The 18075-nt window shown below is 37.8% G+C and overlaps 1 protein-coding gene and 1 pseudogene across 12 annotated transcripts in view; both read right to left on the reverse strand.

Annotated features, from left to right (window-relative positions):
- MAPKAP1 (MAPK associated protein 1) overlaps positions 1-18075 on the reverse strand; it is a 229154-nt gene that overhangs the window by 118149 nt on the left and 92930 nt on the right. The window lies entirely within an intron of this gene.
- LOC120601789 (uncharacterized) lies at positions 1367-1486 on the reverse strand (annotated as a pseudogene).

Below are 18075 nucleotides of genomic sequence, written 5' to 3' on the forward strand. Positions count from 1 at the left end.
AGATCCCATAACCAAGGGGGAAGAGGCAGAATTCAAACCCGTGTCTGACTCTAATGCGCCTTTCAACATCAACACCGTCTTTCCCTAAAGTTATTCTAAATGTAATCAATTCCTGCTTTCAGACGCAAGGCTTGGAAATCATCTCCTCCTCCCTCTTCCACAAATGAACCCAAAGCACTGCTCAAAGCAGCCTCCTACAGGAGATAGCTCTGAGGAGTTGACCACGGAGAACTGTCGGGAACTGAGGCTCCAGAGAACTTTGCTATTGTAAAATGCCTGAAGGGCGCCATTGTTTAGGAATGAGACTCCTATAAATCCCATTCTCTTTATTTCACAGTGAAATAGCAAGTGTGAGGAAAACTATGAGAATAAATATGGTAGATACTTATTGAATGAATAAAGCACTTTATCTTTTTAATCTTCTAATTCCATCTCGAGGCACTGATGATGGGAAAAAGTGCCTTGCACAAACACTGAAATTATATATTTTTTAATAAGGAGCCTCTTCTGAAAAACTCAAGGTGGTGGCAGTTAGCTCTATCTAATAGTCCCTGTGTTGCAATATTTAGAGGGAATCATCTAAAACATAAAATAATCCATCAACATAATAGAAAGTAATTAACTTACTAAAAAAAAAAAAATAAGGTGACCAAAGGATTAAAAGTATTCATCACACATCAAGGCAAGCAATATTGCAAAGATCTAACATCTAACTATTAAAAAGCAACTAGCAATAAACAAAGATCATATCATACAGTTTCACTGCATGGCAATTTATGTGTTCCACAATATGGAATTAGGGAAATGAAGGCATAATTAAGCACAAGGAAGGAGTCGACACAGAGAAAGGGAAACTGCTTTGGTTCCATCTTTTTCAGTCACTCATGCATTCAACAAACACACACTGAAACACCATGCTGGGTTCTGAAGACAAAGTCAAGTGAGACACAATGCAGACCCTCACCAAATTCACCATCTGCTGAAGGTCTATGTTATAGAATGTGATAAAAGCTTCAAGAGGGGAAAGTACAGGCTGCAATGGGAGCTCAGAAGCAGTCCAAACTAAAGGGAGTTAGCAAAGGCCTTTTGGGTAAAACAAATCTATCCTTCCATCCAATAGAACCATTAACTGAAGGGAAAGATGCTTATTGTATTAAAATACCTACTATACCAATACACAAAAAAGTGAACAGGCATTCTTCTGAGACATGGAATTATGGGTAATTCTAATCTTCTACTTTATATTTTTCTTCATTTTTATATAGTGAACATGTATTATTATTATTATTTTTCTTAAGGCGAGGCAACCCTTGGTTGACCTCACAGATTGCAAGGACCCTGTCAGTTTACAATCCCTTATTTTTTATGCCTAAATTACCTGGTCTTCCTAGGTGGTCTCCCATCCAAGTACTAACTAGGCCCGACCCTGCTCAGCTTCCGAGATCAGATGGGATCGGGCTTTGTTCAGGGTGGCTTAGCCACAGACAGCATGTATTACTTTTATAATTAGAAACAAAATAGTAAATATCATAATTATGAACAAAAAAGGAGATAAAAAGAACTGCCACACATGGCTTAAGAGTTTTAGGTAAGAGAAAGAGAGGATCAATTTTGAAAATGCAGCCTATGTTAAGGCATCCAGCAAGAAGATTTATTACGAACACACTTGTGCCTGCTACTATGACAGGCTACTGGAAAAAAAAAAATAGTTGCAGATATAACTCAGACACCTTCCTATGGCAGGTTAAGTAATTTTTATCAAAGAAAAATAAAAAGTAATAAACCTACAAAGAGCTGATAAATTTGGAGTTGAACAACAACACTCTCCGGGAGCGCCCCTAAATCAGGGAAGGCCCCCAATTCAGGTTTTAAAGCTAAAAGAAAAGTACTTCCTGTAGCAAAGCTATTCCTCATAACAAATGCAATTCATGAAGACCAACTAGACTCCACAGCAGCCAAATTATTATGTAGCCGGTAGTCTCTAAAATGGGGGAGGCAGGGAGAACAATAGAGGACATTCTGTTCAAAATAATCTTGAATTCAGAAACACCTATATCAAGCGAGTTAGCTGAATTAAATCTTAAGGACAAAAGGTTCAGTTAGCAATGCTACTTAACATCGAGGTTTGTCAGTAGTAAATTGAGTATCAAATCTCAAAACTGTTGCTAAGTGTTCAATTTCTCTGTCAAGGGGAAGAAACAGAGAAAGGATAGACGGCTTGGCTTCTGCAATTCAAGAGACAAAAAGCAGGCAACATTATTCCATTAGTCACAACTGCACGAGCGGATCATTATATGTAATTTTAATGCAGAAATAAATATATCAGTGTATCCAGACAATGTAATGATGCAAATTGATAAAAAGGGTTATTTGTAGCCTTCGAAAGTTAAAACTCTCTTAAAGGAATGGCCGCAGTTCTATTCCACCAGTACCTTCCTTCCCAACTCCCTCAACGAGGACTAGAGGATGCTGTCTATATTCCTTCAATCGCCTAGTCTTTAATAACATGGTGTCCAGACTTGTACAGAGTCTCAAATTATTACTCTGATGATGAATAAAGGACTTCATTTGATTAATGATTTCACCTGGCCTAAATCTGGTCTAAGCCAGGTTTAACAGACCATGAGAAATAAAGGTTTATAAGAAATAACGAGAAGGAAAAGAAAACGCAAAACCAGACTGTAGCATTTTTTTCTCAATAAATGCTAGCTTTATGGGCTTTGAGGGAAAAAAAACCTCACTTTTTTTACATTCAAAATGGTAGCACTGAACTTATGAATAGATTTTGTATAAAATTCTACGACAGATCCATTCAGAGCTAGGGACTTGGCTTTGTAGTGCTATCTTAACCCTCGATAAATCTGGAATGCTTAAAGGCTATTAAATTAACATTTCCCTGATCTGGCACCTGTAGTCAAGTTAATTTGTCAAAAACATTTCTACAGTTTGTCACTGGACACTGTATTTTCTGACAAGTTAAGTTTAAAATAAAATTGACAAAATCTCATTAATTTCTTCTGAATCACCAATCTTGGTTCCATTAAGCTTTTATTATTAAGAACGTCAACTGTCACTCTTTCTTTAACAAGGTCAAGTTCTGATCTGGGTACATCCAGGATCCTTATTATATTAACAGGAGCCAGCAAGGGAGTGCGGTGTGCCGGTGAAAAGCATAAGTTGTGGAGTCAGAAAGAGCTGGGTTCAGTTCTCAGCAATGACACTTACTGTGTGTCCTCAGACAATTTTATTTAACCCGAGTCACTACTGATGGATGGAAACAGTGGATTATAAAAGCACCTCTTTCTTCATGGAGCCATTGAAAGGATTCAATGAGACTATGCATGTAAATCACTTTTACCACTAGTTCACAGTAAATGCTCAAGAAATATTGGTTGTTAAATAGGTTTCCTTTTCCCCCTATTTTTTTCTGCTTTGTTATATTCATAGACTTAAAAAAAAAAAACAAACCTTTACTGCCGTTCATAGACTAAAAACTACAAGAAATTTTAAAGAGTCATCCCCTTTCAAATATTTTTACCAAATGGCTACCCTACAAGCTCTCCTGAACATCTCCACTGAGGAGGTCCCTCCCACCTACTGAAGCAGAACCTTTGCTTCCGTCTTTTGGCAAACAGTTCCGATGACTAGAATGTGTGTCCTTCCACTGAGGTACAGTCTCTCTGCAGATTTTACCCACTGCTCTTAGTTCTAGCCTTCGGGAAATTGGAACTAATCCACCTCCACTTCCAGAAACCATTTTCATTTGGCTGAGGACCTCAAACAAAATAACTCGGTTACTAAGGACCATGGAATGCACCAGACCATAATCCTTTCAAGAGTGCAACACAGCATAGAAAATATCATTTCCATCAGTTTTTCCTTGGGCTAGTGATTTTCTAAGTTTTCTTTTTTATAACTAACATCTACGGTAAATGTAAATCTATAGTCTTGGACCTAAAACAGGAAAGAGAGTTGCTGCTCTTAGGAAAGGTTTTCTCTATTTAAAATAAATACTCCACAGTTTGATTCTCTGACAGTCTGTCCACTTTTGAAAAAAAAATAAAATGCCTAGAGCTATTAGCTTAAACAATCTAATTGTTATCAAATGAAGTTTGAATAATAGCCTCAAATAATTCTGCCCTTACAAGATATCAACTGAAAAACCAGTAATCATTCATGTTGTACAAGAAATTTTACCAGAAAGGGGGGTGAGGCGGGGAGGCAGAGAGCAATGAAGGGGAAAAAATGAAAGCCTGCCCATACTGTATCAGGAATTACAACCACTTTCTTAAAGTCTTAAATTCAGAAAGTAGTTCCTGATACTGTCAGTTTTCACCATCATGGGTTATATTTGCTAGGTACTTGTTTGCAGAGTCTACAAACTGGTCTGGACCCTGGCCCTCCCAGCCATTAGCTGTGTAACCTTGAGCAAGCCCATAACCTCTCTGAAAGTCTTTTTCCTCAGCCATAAAATAGAGATGAGACCATCACCTCAGAAGAATGACAGGCATACAAAGTAAAAATAAAGCACTTTAAAATGCTCAATGAACTGCAGACTGTTATATAAATGTCAATTATTTCTTATTATTGTTACTTAAGCTGTTGCTCAGGCGAGGCAGATCTTTGGACAAAATGTCCCTTCAGACAAACATGAAGCTGAGAAGCCAAGGCAACAGAGAAAAGCCTCTATCTCAATCATTAAGAAAGAAGAGCCACAGCATTCTCTAGTCGTCCGGCCTCAGGGTGGTTACAGCGTGTTCCAGGAGGTGCTTTCACACAGTACGATCCAGCCATCTTAAAGCATAATGGAGTGTAAAGTGTCCATTTTGAATTTTCATAGCCATTGTGGGATTCTTAGATCATTAATGTTACACAGCACTTTACGTTTAATTATACAAACAATGGCTTCTATAATGATGATAATATCAGGGAAAGGTGATTTGCATGAACTAAGCCCCATCACCTAGGGTAACTATAGGGACCTCTTCATTATTAAATCATTTATATAATAAAATCAATATGCTTTAAAAGTAAAAATAGGTTTTTTAAAACCATAAAGAAGAATTACATGTTTTAAACTCTATCAATTATCATAATATAATGAGTCTTTTTAAGATTTAATATCAACTTTTAAAATTAAAACTCAATGGAGACTGTATACTTGGCTCCATTACTAGATGATGTATCTCTAGAAAAGGTTACAGTACAGCCATTATCATCCTCCTAAATTATATGGAAAATTTGGTACAACCCTCCAACTACCCCAAGGCCATTTAATTCCACAGACGGTAAAGTATTTTGAGAATGTAAAATTATATAAATATTGAAGGAAATAATTCAGGTGCATATATTATATTCATTTCTTGCAGGGTTTCAGTTGATTAAATATGACAAACTTTTAAAATGTCAATAAACACCTTAAAATTATATTCTAGATCCTTAATTATGAACGTTTTTTTAAAACCCACAATTTCTATACAATAGGTTCTTGACTTTTATCACTTTAAGATTCAATGTTCCTTAATGATATATTCAAAAATTTTACTAAATCATTATTTAGGAAGTCATAAAAATCTCTTAAAAGTAATCTTTCATGCACATCTAGCTTATACAAAGTTAGAATTTAATTAGATAGCCTTGGCACAAATGCGCTTACTACTTTCTTTGCTCGGTCAGTGTATGGCTTTACAGTAATTGTAATTAATTCAAGTCCCTGACGCACCTCCTGGCAAACAATGTAAAAACATCAGACAAAATGGAAATAAATAGCTTTACATTTCTCCAATTACAACATTCACTTTCGTCCTCAAAATGCACATGTGAAATAACGGGGATAGGTGTTATTCTGTATAGGAAAAGGCCACACAAAGGACCCACGCCTCTGCTGACGGAGGAAGATGCTTGTATGCAACAGAAAATACACTGTGTTTACATTATGAAAATGAAAGAATGGCAAAGAGCCAACTGATAAAGTTCGCATTTAACAGTTTGCAAATGCTTGTTGAAATATAAAACGCAGAAAGATAAAGAAGAGCTAAATTATTATTTCTCTGGAACAATACTTCCTGTTAGGAAGAATCACTTCTAACCATACGCAAAATTTACAACTGAGAAGCAGTCTCAAAAGTCTGATGATCAGGCCTTTACCCCGTGTCTCCTGGATACCACAAAAGAAAAAAATAAATTAGTAAGTAGCAGAAAACTTTATTTTTTAGAATTGAGGGGGGAAACAGGACCCACTGGATAAAACTGTCAGTACCAAGTACTTTAAAGAATAAAAGCTCCCTGCGCGTTGCACTGCTCACTAAGGTAATCAGCTGGGCAACGCGAAGAAAGGCCAGCCAGCTACGGCGCTGCCAGCCTCGGTGGGGTGAGACGGTGCACAGGGCACATGCCGCCATACAGTCTTTTGTGTCTGCCCCGCAGCTCTTCACGACTGGCAGGTCATAGCTGCTGGGTCTGAGTATTTTCTGTCCTTTACCTAACTTAAGATGCCCAACAGTCCTACTGAGGACTGCCCAAGCCCTTCCCAAGCTGAGGAACTACAAGTTCATTGAGCAGGCTGCTCCAAATCCCTCAGCTAGCAGGGATCGAGCTTCTAACCCAGGTATGAACGGCTGTGAAACGCTGCCCTCCCAGCGAGTCCTCATCCTGAAGAACTCGGGGAGGCCAGAGTACCCAGGAAAGGTCATGTCACTGCCACTGTTTCCAAACTGGGAGTCCTCGTCTGTGGGTCGGAAACAGCCGTCTGGCTGACACTCCCAGGGAAAGTCTGATCTGCTCCTCCCTCAGCCTCACCGGTCCCACACACTTGCAGCTATGCAGGGGGACCTGTGGTACTGAAGGGGACACTAGGGCAGAAGGCAGAAACTATCTCAGATTTCCATGGTCCTGGGCACACAGAAGTGGCTCAATAAACCCTCACTGACCACGTTGCAGAGGTGAAAACACAAGGAAACGACTGCTCCTCCAAGAGCAGGCAGAACCCTCTGCTTCGCTTTTCAAAAAGCAGTGGCCGAGGACAACTCCCTAGCCCCAGAGAATCCTTACTGTTGGGTGAAGAGTCTCATCAGTAATCGTAAGGTGTATCTGTTACTAAACGTGGCTACCCAGGTGGCAGTACCCAAATGTGCTTTGATAATGACAAAGGAGGAAAATAACAATCTGGTCCTTGGAGAGACAGGCAAGCAGCGTATGACATCAACATGGCATCAAGCTCCAACAAAAGCAAAAGGTCTGAGTTAGACAAAGGCCCAGCTCAGGTTGCAACCCTCTGCAGAAACAGGCAGCGCAAGACCTGCTCACTGGCAGAAACTGACAAGTCGCCCGGGGTACAGGGGTCTCCTGGGTCTTTCCTCAGCCCCCTGGCTTAATTTCCCTCCTGTTCATCCTGGGTCTTAGTCAGTCCAATCTCCTCTGAGGTCCTAACTAAACCAGACACAGGGAGAATCGGGATTTTATCTTATTAAAATAGATATGGCTAATTTGTCTTTTCAAATTCATTTTAAATTAAATTGGATTTCCTCGGAAGGCTGCTAGGTCAGTTCCCCTGCTGCGAATGCAGGACAAAGGTTAATTGCACGCCCTTCACCAGCTCTTCTGCTCTCCTGGGCAGGCTCTGATAACCTGCCCGGGAGAGGTGGGGAAGGCTTTGGTTTATTGGGCGATAATGTTGCCATTAGAGCCATTTACCATTATGCCAAGAAACACTTTATTTTTTTAAACTAAATAACAAGATAGGATAGCAATAACGTGAATGAAATGCAATGATGTTACCAAGTGCTGGTTATTTCTCCTAAAACACAAAACCCAAAGAATAAGAACTAACCTATTTGCTTCCCTAAAATGCCCCCATAGATACAGAAGTACTCACTCCCCGAGAGTAAATAGTTTTTTAGCTCCAGTGTAAAATTGCATTAACATTTTCACTTAATTTATCTCATTTAAACTGTCTATGTTCATGAAAATTTAACCCAGTAATTCCGTTATACAAAGCATAACAAAGTATGAATATTTAAATACAATGTAAATAAAACACTTTATCAATTATACTTTTGTATTCTAAATTAGTGACTTCACTTAGCATGTCTGCCTTGCGCAGCACCACACTATTTTTCAATTAAAGGTCCAGATGTTTCAAAGGCTCCAGTAGGCAACGGCAGTTATGAGAAATGCTTTATCTGCATTGTAATCATCACCACCACATCAGCTCCAGGCTGCATTAACATACTCATGTTTTATTCCAGCTCCCCTTCTAACAGAGTAGGTAATTATACAACACAGCAGAGAAATACAATCCTAAGAGCTGGACGATTTCCTTATAAGCATCCACCTGAGCAACACATTTTCATACATGATCTTAAATTTTGGGGGGACTGCTTAAGCAGTAACATTGACTATTCAGCATAATTTTTTAAACAAACAAACAAACAAAAAGAGTAAATCACAGACATACCAATTTAGCTTCAAATACCATTAAAACGCAAGATGGCCTGCACATACACACACTTATGTATACTGAAAATCAACTACAAGTTTGTATAAAAACCACTATCATTTGTTACAATCTAAGCCATTTCTTCTCACTTTTAATGCTAGTGTCATCTCTTGAGCAAGTCAATTCTATCTTTTTTCTTACTATCCAAAAATGACAATTCACCTGGGCTGAGATTGAACAAGTAGAGTGTTTATATCCCTGTGTCCATTCAAACAAAAGTAAAACAAGGGAAGAACAAAATGCAAAACAACGCTATTGCATTTATTATTTAGTTAATTAAATGACTCCCTTACCCCAAAATGGAAAATAACATATGTTATAGTAGACCCTGCTATGGTTAGTAAAAATAGTATAATTTAATGGGAAAATACAGTTAAGAGAAACTGTTAATAAAATTATCTTTAATTTTGAAAGTTGTTCTACAAACATTTTTATATTTTGCAATATTCCAGTCTCGAGATGTCCTAATGAAGATGCTAGTCAAAAGATAAATGCCTTTGTAAATATTAAAACCTCAGACAGGTCAAATTTGAGTACCCGAGAGCAGACAGCTTCCACTCCTTCCTGAAGGAGTCTTAGGTGGGACATTTTTAATACATCACCACGTCACTTTTTAATGTGCCCCAATCTATTAACCACATGGTGAACTAACAGAGATTTCTAAAATATGGGTTTTATGGCATTGTGCTGGTGATTAATTAAACAAATAGCCACTGTTTCACAAATCATCCCTCTAATTAGTTTAAAACAGACACTTTGCATTCACTGGCATCACTGCCATTGGAAGCTCACAGAAGGACAGGAGTGGGGCGGCATGGCCGCGTCTCTGCACTTTGTAGCCCGTTGTCACAGACTCCACGGCTGGCATCCCACCCTGCCACCCAGAGGCGGAGGTGCCATCTTCGCAGGTGCTGCAGTCAGCTGGAATTTGATTCCAGCTGCTCAGAAAAGATGTTCTCCTTAATTATTCTCCCTCACCCTAAAGGAAACAATGGAACAACAAAGAAAGCGCGTGCAACCTCCACCCGCAAACAGAAGAGGTTTCACCAACAGCTCACGGAGTGAGAAAGTTGGTTTTTGTCGTCTAGGTTAGGAATAAGCAGGGTGCTAGGTCCAAAAGGCTTTCCTTAGAACTCCAAATATGCTGTCGCTATCTTGAACTCAGACATTAAGCAACTACTTCCACATTCTATAATTTAAAAAATTCCATTCGAAGTCTGAGAAGGTCACTCTTTTTGAAACTGATAGGAATTGAATCTAACTTGTTTTAGTAGCATACCTTACAAGATGGTAATTCCTCTGAAAGCAAATTAAACTTAGAGATAATTTTTAGTGCCAGAAAAAAAAAAATCAAATGGGAATATCTCAAGAATCCAATTTCCTTTAGGAAATATATTAAGTAGTTTCCTAATCTTGGTATTTAAACTTCATTAGGTATGAGGAAGGAAGGAAGGGAGGGGGAGGGGAAAGAGAAAGAAATGGAGAAGGAGACAGAAAAAGGGTGAGAGAGGGAGGGAGAGAGAAACTGATGGAGGAAAGGAAGAAAGAAAGAAAAGAAAAAGGGAAAGATAAGAGCGAATGGGAAAGGAAGTAGAAAAATAAAGGAAATGGAAAAAATCAATAGAGATAACACACAAAAGTATGCTATGGATCACTCTATAGAAAAAGCAATCCTTGTTTCCTTTCTATGAAAACCTCTCTAAGAATGGGAGGAGGAAATAGGAAGTAGTAGACAAAGACCTGGAAGCTGAAGTAAGATAGACTAAAGGGTCTTGTGTCCTTAGCTAAATAATACAATCTCATTTAGCCTCGGTTTCCTTCCATCCTATAAAAGATTTCGCCCCTTCTCTCTCTAATTATAGGGATACCGAGACACTGTGGAGTTAAGACAGCTCTCTCCCTCCCTCTCTGAGACACTGTGGATAAAGCACCTAGCACATTTCCTGCACAGACAGATGCTCAGTAAAAGGTGGAGATGATGATGGCCATGAGAAATGGGTTCAGGCAGAGCCTAGGTGACTGCAGCCAACACTGAAGATTCTGTGTTCCAAATACAAAAGAGACAAAAGCACAAAACGCACATGAACAGAGAACTACCTACCGCATCGTGCCCACTGCATTGAAGAAAACTCAGATCACTGGCAACTAAGAAGAATCAGTGCAGTTTCTCTTACTTTCATGTTCACTAGGCACAAAAAGGTAGGGGAGGGGTGTCTCTGAGACTGTCCATGTGGCAGAAATTGGAAAGAAAACAAATGAGCTTTGGATTCAACAGACCTGGGTTTGAATTCCGGCTTGGCTACTGACTAGTTGTATAAACTCAGGCAAGAGCATTCACCTCTTTAAGCCTCAGTTTCCTCACCTCGGAACAGGGAAAATAATATATACCTTGTAGGGGAGCTGGAAAGAATGAATGAAATAGCATATCAGGCACTCCGGCAGCTATTAGACGCTCAGATAGTTTCTATTACCTGATGTTTATCCCACGAAACTGCTAATATTCAATCATTTATAACACACAAAAATTACAATTTCAAATGGTTTCACCTAAAATTACAGTGACTAAGAAAATAAGTAGCACAAACTGGAAAAACAAATGAAAATTCTCAAAAATGTAATAAACTATACTTCCATCAAAATAGGAAGACAACTCTGAAACAAAAGGTGTTTTTTTTTATGGCTGACTCATGTTTCCAACAATACAGCAGCTAATATTTATTAAACATTTACTACAGGCCAAATACTATGCCATACATTTGACGTCCATTATAGTAGCTTATGTAATCCCAAAACAACTCAATGAGATAGATTTGACTATTCTCCCCATTTTACAGATGAAACAGAAGCTTGGAAATAACGGAACTTGCCGAAGGTCACATAGCTGGTGAAGCTGGAATGCCAACCTGGAGCTGTCTAACTCCACAGCTTGAGTTCTTACCACTTAAAATTGCCTCCCCACACTGCAAAGCTACTTGTTTTGCTTTTAATAAAGCTGTATGAGTGGGCAAAAGACTGGAATAGACATTTCTCCGAAGATAAATATAAATGGTCAATAAGCACATGAAAATATGTTCAACGTTAATGATCGGTACAGAAATACAAATCAAAACTACAATGAGTCACCACCTCACATCCATTATGATGGCTACTGTCAAAAAAAACCCAGCCAGTATTGGCAAGGATGTGGAGAAATTGGAAACCTTGAGCACTGTTGGTGGAAATGTAAAATAGTATAGCCACTGCAGAAAATAGTATGGAAGTTGCTTGAAAAATTAATAATAGAATTACCAAATGGCCTAGCTAATCCTCTTCTCGGTATATACCTTAAAGAATGGAAAGCAAGGTTTTGAAGAGATTTGCACACCCATGTTCATAGCAGCATTATTCACAATAACTAAAACATGAAAGTAACCCAAGTGTCCACGGATGGCTGAATGAATATGCAAAATGTAGAATGTTACTCAGCCTTAAAAAGAAAGGAAATTCTGCAATATGCTACAACATAGATGAACCTTGAGGATATTATGCTAAGTGAAATAAGGCAAGTCACAAAAAGACAATAAATATTGTAAGCTTCCACTTATATGAGATACGTAGTCAAATTCATAAAGACAGAAAGCAGAATGGTGGTTGTCAGGGGTTAGGGGGAAGGAGGGAATGGAGAGTTATTGTTTAATGGGCATAGGGTTTCTGTTTTACAAGATGAAAGGAGTTATGGAGACAGATGGTGATGACAGTTATATAACACTATGAATGTATTCAATACCGCTGAACTTAGAAATGGTTAAGACGGTTTTGAAAAAAACTGCATGGGTACAAGAAGCAAATAATTTACAAATCATCTTTGAGCCTTCCAGAAGATGAACACGTCAGTGGGCAAGCAAGCTCCGGCAGTGAGAGTATGTCATGTCATACCAGCACCTGTGGTGACTGGGATGGGGGATGTGTTCAAAAGTCCCACTGCAACCACAGCATTCTAAGGTACTTCTTCCATGTTATAGTGCTATTTAAAGAAGAAAAAAATCAGACACGCGTCAAAGTTTCCAGGAAAACCTTAAAGTTTTAATCAAATAGCTGCTATGTTCCCATGTTACAGTCAGGCCCTTTTGCAGTATGACAAAGGCAGCAAAGCTTTTTGTTTGTTCACTTATCTATTTATGTTTACATCTCTCATTCCTTCATCCTTTGATGTAAACAGTGAATGAGTCATCACAGAAAGAGGAATGGCACTGACAGTGGATGCTATGACTCCACTTCCTTTGAAAAAAGAATTCAAGTCGAAGAAATCCCAAACGCCATGCTTTTAAAGATGGGATTCTAAAAGCAATCACACTTGCATTTAAGGCTTCTTAGAGCCGCCTCTGTGGCACCAAAATCCACCGAAGATAAAGAAGATGTTTGTGCTAAGTTGGGAAAGTGGAGACATCAGCATTTCCGTCTTCAGACCATTATTTCTGCTCTCCCGACAGCACCTGATAAAGCATCTGGAGTGCTGTCTTCTGCACAGCCACTGCCTGTGCTCCGGGGTTTCCCTGGGGGTTCCTTTCCAACAATTGCAGCAGAGACTCTGAGCGGAGCCCAATCGAGCTGCCTTAACCTTCCCGTAAACTGATATTTCCATAGAGGATTAAGACAAACGTTTCTAATAAGCCAATTTCCTTTACTAAAAACCAAAGTGACAATAGTAGTACCAAGAGAAATACACAAAGACAATGAATAAGACACACTTTTCTTGTCTGTGGGCAAGCGAAAATATAAAGCAGAAGATCAGATGGAGGTGGACTACACGATTCCCTCTTATTTCTGATGCTGCACAGTGGGGCTTAATAAAAAAGTTACACGAGAATTGGATTGAGTCATACCAAGTTTAGAAGAAGAAAAAAGTCTACACGCTTTATGCTACTTGACATGCTAATGCTACAGGGTATATATATTTCTGAATTCCTATTGATTAGCAATTTTTCTATTCAGAAGAATGCAATTATGTCTTTTCTAATAAGGTGCTTCCAGAACTCTGGGGATATCAAATGGTTACTTGTTGAACTGATGACAATGAAAATCCCTAGCTACCCTTGAGATCTACGTAGAAGGGAACGAGTTTCCTTCTTCTAAAGTACCCTGGGCAGCTCCCTTGGCAGAGCTCCTTTTGACCCAAAGCAGCAGGGACATACGTGCTCCTGAACTAACGGGACAGAACACGAAAGAAAAAGCCAGAGTGGGAAGTACCCTTAAGAAATCCCGCTTCGGGGAGCTGAGTGGAGCCAGAGGGCCTCCGTGGCCTCAGTCACCTGCTAAGCTTCATGCTCCTTTCCTCCTTTTGACCCTGCAGTGCCTTCTTCGTTTTTCCCTTTACAGTAGTGTTTTCCACAAACCTGTACTCAATTTTATGCTATTACATGCATAACGAGAGATGTTTTACATTTAACACTATGTATTGGCACCTTGAACACTTCTGGAAAAGAGAATGACTAAAATTAAAAGTAGCTAACATTTACTCTGTCAGGCACTAGGCAGAGTCTTCTATATATATTATCTCTTTTGGTCCTCAAACCTGTCCTCACTTATCCCATTTTACAGATAAATAAACTGCTAAGAATTTAAAGAAATTATTAAAGGAAACACAGTGAGGGAATTCGGATGGAAACTCAGGTCTGACTGACTTAGGAGACCACAATCTTTAAGTACTACTGTAATTCTCTCCAATATATTTTAAAAGTTTTTTTTTGTTTTTTTTTTTTGGTGTGTGGGAGGAGGGCTTTGTATTGTATTTTGAATCAACATTTTCATGAAATCAAGAACCATAATATAGTTACGCATGAATTGTCTCTTTCTCCCTATCTGTAATATGTATTGTTTCTACATCATGTAAGACAACATGTTAAAAAAAGTAAAAGGTCCTATTTTACTAAAGGACTTCTGTTTCAGCCACGTGGCAAAATATGTACCCTAAAAGAAGACAACTAAAGATTCTGATAGACTACAAAAACATTCATTTGACCTGATTCTATAGGCTGGCAAGTGTTTAAGGAATTCACAAAGGCCCAAAAGTGAAAAGGGGAACCCAGAAAGGAAAACAGAACACAATTTTTGTCTGAATGGTGGTATCTGGCAAACAAGGTGATTTTAAGTGGCTACTTTCTTAGTCAGCTGAATACACAGGACAGCCCAATAAAGCTGGAACCCCCCAAAACGACAGAGTAAATTAGAAATAAGCACCCGCCCCAACACCTGATAAGGAACACTGCCTGTCGAAATTTATTTTTTTCTTCTGAGACTTTATAACCACAAACCAACCTTCATAAAATATTTTCATACCAAATTCACATTACCTGATGGTCCAGAAAGACTCATACCAAGAATTTAAAGTTGACCTGGGCTGGCAGTACCCCCAGGGACCAGACAGAAACATGACTTAAATAATTCCAACAGAAAAAGTGGCAAGAAATAAGTTGTTATAGCCCCAAACTATAAAACATAGAAGGCATTATATAAAAGACCCACAATTAACAGAATGATCAGAAACAATATTTTTCAACAATGGCAAACAAACAAAAACCAAAACACCACCCTGTTTAATATAGGCTCTTATAAGCATTGCAGGAAAGGGTCATTAGACTACAAACACATTTTCACTCCTTAAAATTTGTCTTAATAGTCAAATAACACTGACTAACTACATTTTAGAGATATTTATGTTGCAATTTAAAGAGAGAATAAACATTTACCATACACCAACTTTTAGCTTAATGCCAAGTACTGTGGTGGTGGTGGTAGTGATTACAATAATAGCAGCAACGACACTAGGCAAGAGAAAGTAGTCAGAGGTATAAAAATGGAAATAAAAGAAGTAAACAGAAATCATTACATTATTCTATATATTACTGTATATTAATAATATTCTTGTATTTATGGAAATCCTATAAGAACTCATGAAAAACTATTACAAACAGAAAATCTGGTATTATAAAAAATATACAAAGTTAACACAGAAATCAGCAGCCTTCATACATTCCGTATGAAGACTCCATTGATAATAGCAACAATTGCAAATATCTAGGAATAAATGTAAGAAATGTGCAGGACATATAAAAAAAAAATTTCCCCAAACAGATGAATTCAAAATCCAGAAGTTATACAGGAAAAAAATGATGATAAATTTCACTACATAAAAAAAAATTGTCTAGTCAAAAAAATCCATAAATAAAGTCAAAAGATACACAATAAACTGGACTAATTTCCCTAATATATAAAGAACTCCTAGAAAACAAGAAAAAGATCAAGAATCCAATATATCTGGGAAGTTCATGAGACTGCAAAGGTTCTTAAACAAATGTAAAGCTCGACCTCATTCATAAGAGAAATGCAAATTAAAATTAACAGATTCGCTTTTCGCCTATTAGATTGGCAAAAGTCCAAACATTTGATAAATTCTGTGGTGAAGCTGAGAGAAAACAGGCGCTCTCATATATTGCTGGTGGGAGTGTAATTGGCACAATCCTTATGGAAGGCAATTTGGCAATACTTACAAAAATTACAAATGCATATTCCCTTTGACCCAGCAATTCTGCTTCTTGGAATTTATCCTACATATATAATTGCACGAACGCAACATGCCATATGTACAAGATTATTCACTGAAGCACTGTTTGTAATAGCAAAAGATTAGAAACTCAAGTCTCCATCAACAAGCTAAAGAAATTATAATATTTCCAAACAATGGAATACTATGCAGCTAAATGAATGAAAAATTCTCTGGGCAATGGTATAGACGGATTTCCCAGTGGTAAATTAAAAAAGTGTTAAGTTAAAAAAAAAAAAAAAAGCAAGTTCTGGAACAGTGTTAATACTTGTAACGTTTTCTGTAAAAGGAAATAATAAAAATATACATTCAATATTTTTGCATATGGACACTCTGGAAGACACACAACACACTAGTAAAATGGGTGTAAGCGCCAGATGACTGGGGGACAGAGGGAGACTTTTCACTGTTTAATATCTTTTTGTACTTTTACACCACAAAAAGTATTACCTATTTAAAACAAAATCAAAAATAGTAAGACAAGATTAACAACAGCAACTATCATGTACTGAGTACTTACTTCAAGGTGGGTGGGCATGTATTATTTCATTTAATCTTCATAACACACTAAAATGGATAATATTAACCCGAGTATGAGAGAGAGAAAACTGAGGTCCAGAGAAGTCTTCACATCTGTAAATCAGTGTAAACCAGTGGTATCGCCTATCTGAAGGGGTGTTGTGAGAATTAAATGAGATAGTATATATAAAATACTTAGTACAATGCCTAACGCACAGTAGTAGATGCTTAAAATGCTTTACCATTGCCAGGCAATAAATATTTTCAAGGATATTTCAATCAACTGAACCATATAAAATACAATAAAAGCTGACAAGAAATTTAGCAAAGATATTTTAATTGAAAATTTTATGCATGTAGATTAAATGGTCTCTTCTAATTGAAAGATTCTTTAAATATGCTATATCCTCACTATATAAATTACATCGTCATTAATATAACTGCTCATATCCCATAATTATATATGGGTCTTTGAGGCCACTATTTAATAGTCTGAATATACTTGATGAGAAAGGTTATCAACTGAGAGTTAAAAGTGTAATCACTGTTTATTTTAATAAAATGAGTAGGGGGCTATAAATATGATGGTGACTTAAGACAAATTTCCAAATGTAAGATCTGTTTCCAAAATACAGTCATTTCTAACTCACTTAGTCACTCATGGACAAGAGGCTGCCCCGCACCACAAAGCTACAGTTACTGTCCATGTGGCTAGTCTATACAAGCAAAATGCTCCTTTGGGAAAGTTTCAAAATAAACATCAACTTCCCCTTTCTCAAAACAAGCTATATGACCTAGGATGCCCTTTAATATTTAACATCAATGGAAAAAATATGAAGGAAAAAAACTACAAAGCAGCAGCTGACTTTTCATAAGCATACCAAAAGCCATGGTCAGTATAAATGAGATAAGACTGAATTCAAGGCAAAGGCTTACAAAACATTTTAATTGTAGTTTCAAGTATCTGTGTTCACTCTGTCTGACAGATAAGCTCCACTTAGATCATCCAGTTACGTGGTAAAAAAAAAAATTCACAAGTACACAAGAAAAAAAATGGGGTCATATTAAAGTGTAGAATGATGCAAAATATAAACAAGTCTTTATCATTAATGCATTAAAAGTTTAAAATTTATTGTTAAAAAATGCTGTGTACAACATTTAGTCTCTACCATTGTAAGAGGAACTAGTCCTATCCACAGAGGCTTCCTAGCTTTAGCCACAAAATAAGTCTGTTTGCCCTTTAATACTGGGAAGAGGAGTCCATTTTCTCTGTCCAGGGAAGAGTGACTTACCTGGCATGGTCTCACCTGTTCCAGGCCCTCTCAGAAGTATCTGCTCAATTGCTATAGTGTTCAAAAGTTTGGGGTCAGGACTCTGGCTGGCCTTCTAGAAGCATGTCTGAGGGCCCAGATCTCTGACTGCATTCCTGGCATGGAAAGGGTATGAGGCAGCAATTCTAATAAGTCTGTCTTCTGTGCTG

Source organism: Pteropus medius, unplaced genomic scaffold (genome assembly GCF_902729225.1).
Source record: "Pteropus medius unplaced genomic scaffold, Ma_sr-lr_union100, whole genome shotgun sequence".
NCBI classification, from domain to species: Eukaryota; Metazoa; Chordata; class Mammalia; order Chiroptera; family Pteropodidae; genus Pteropus; species Pteropus medius.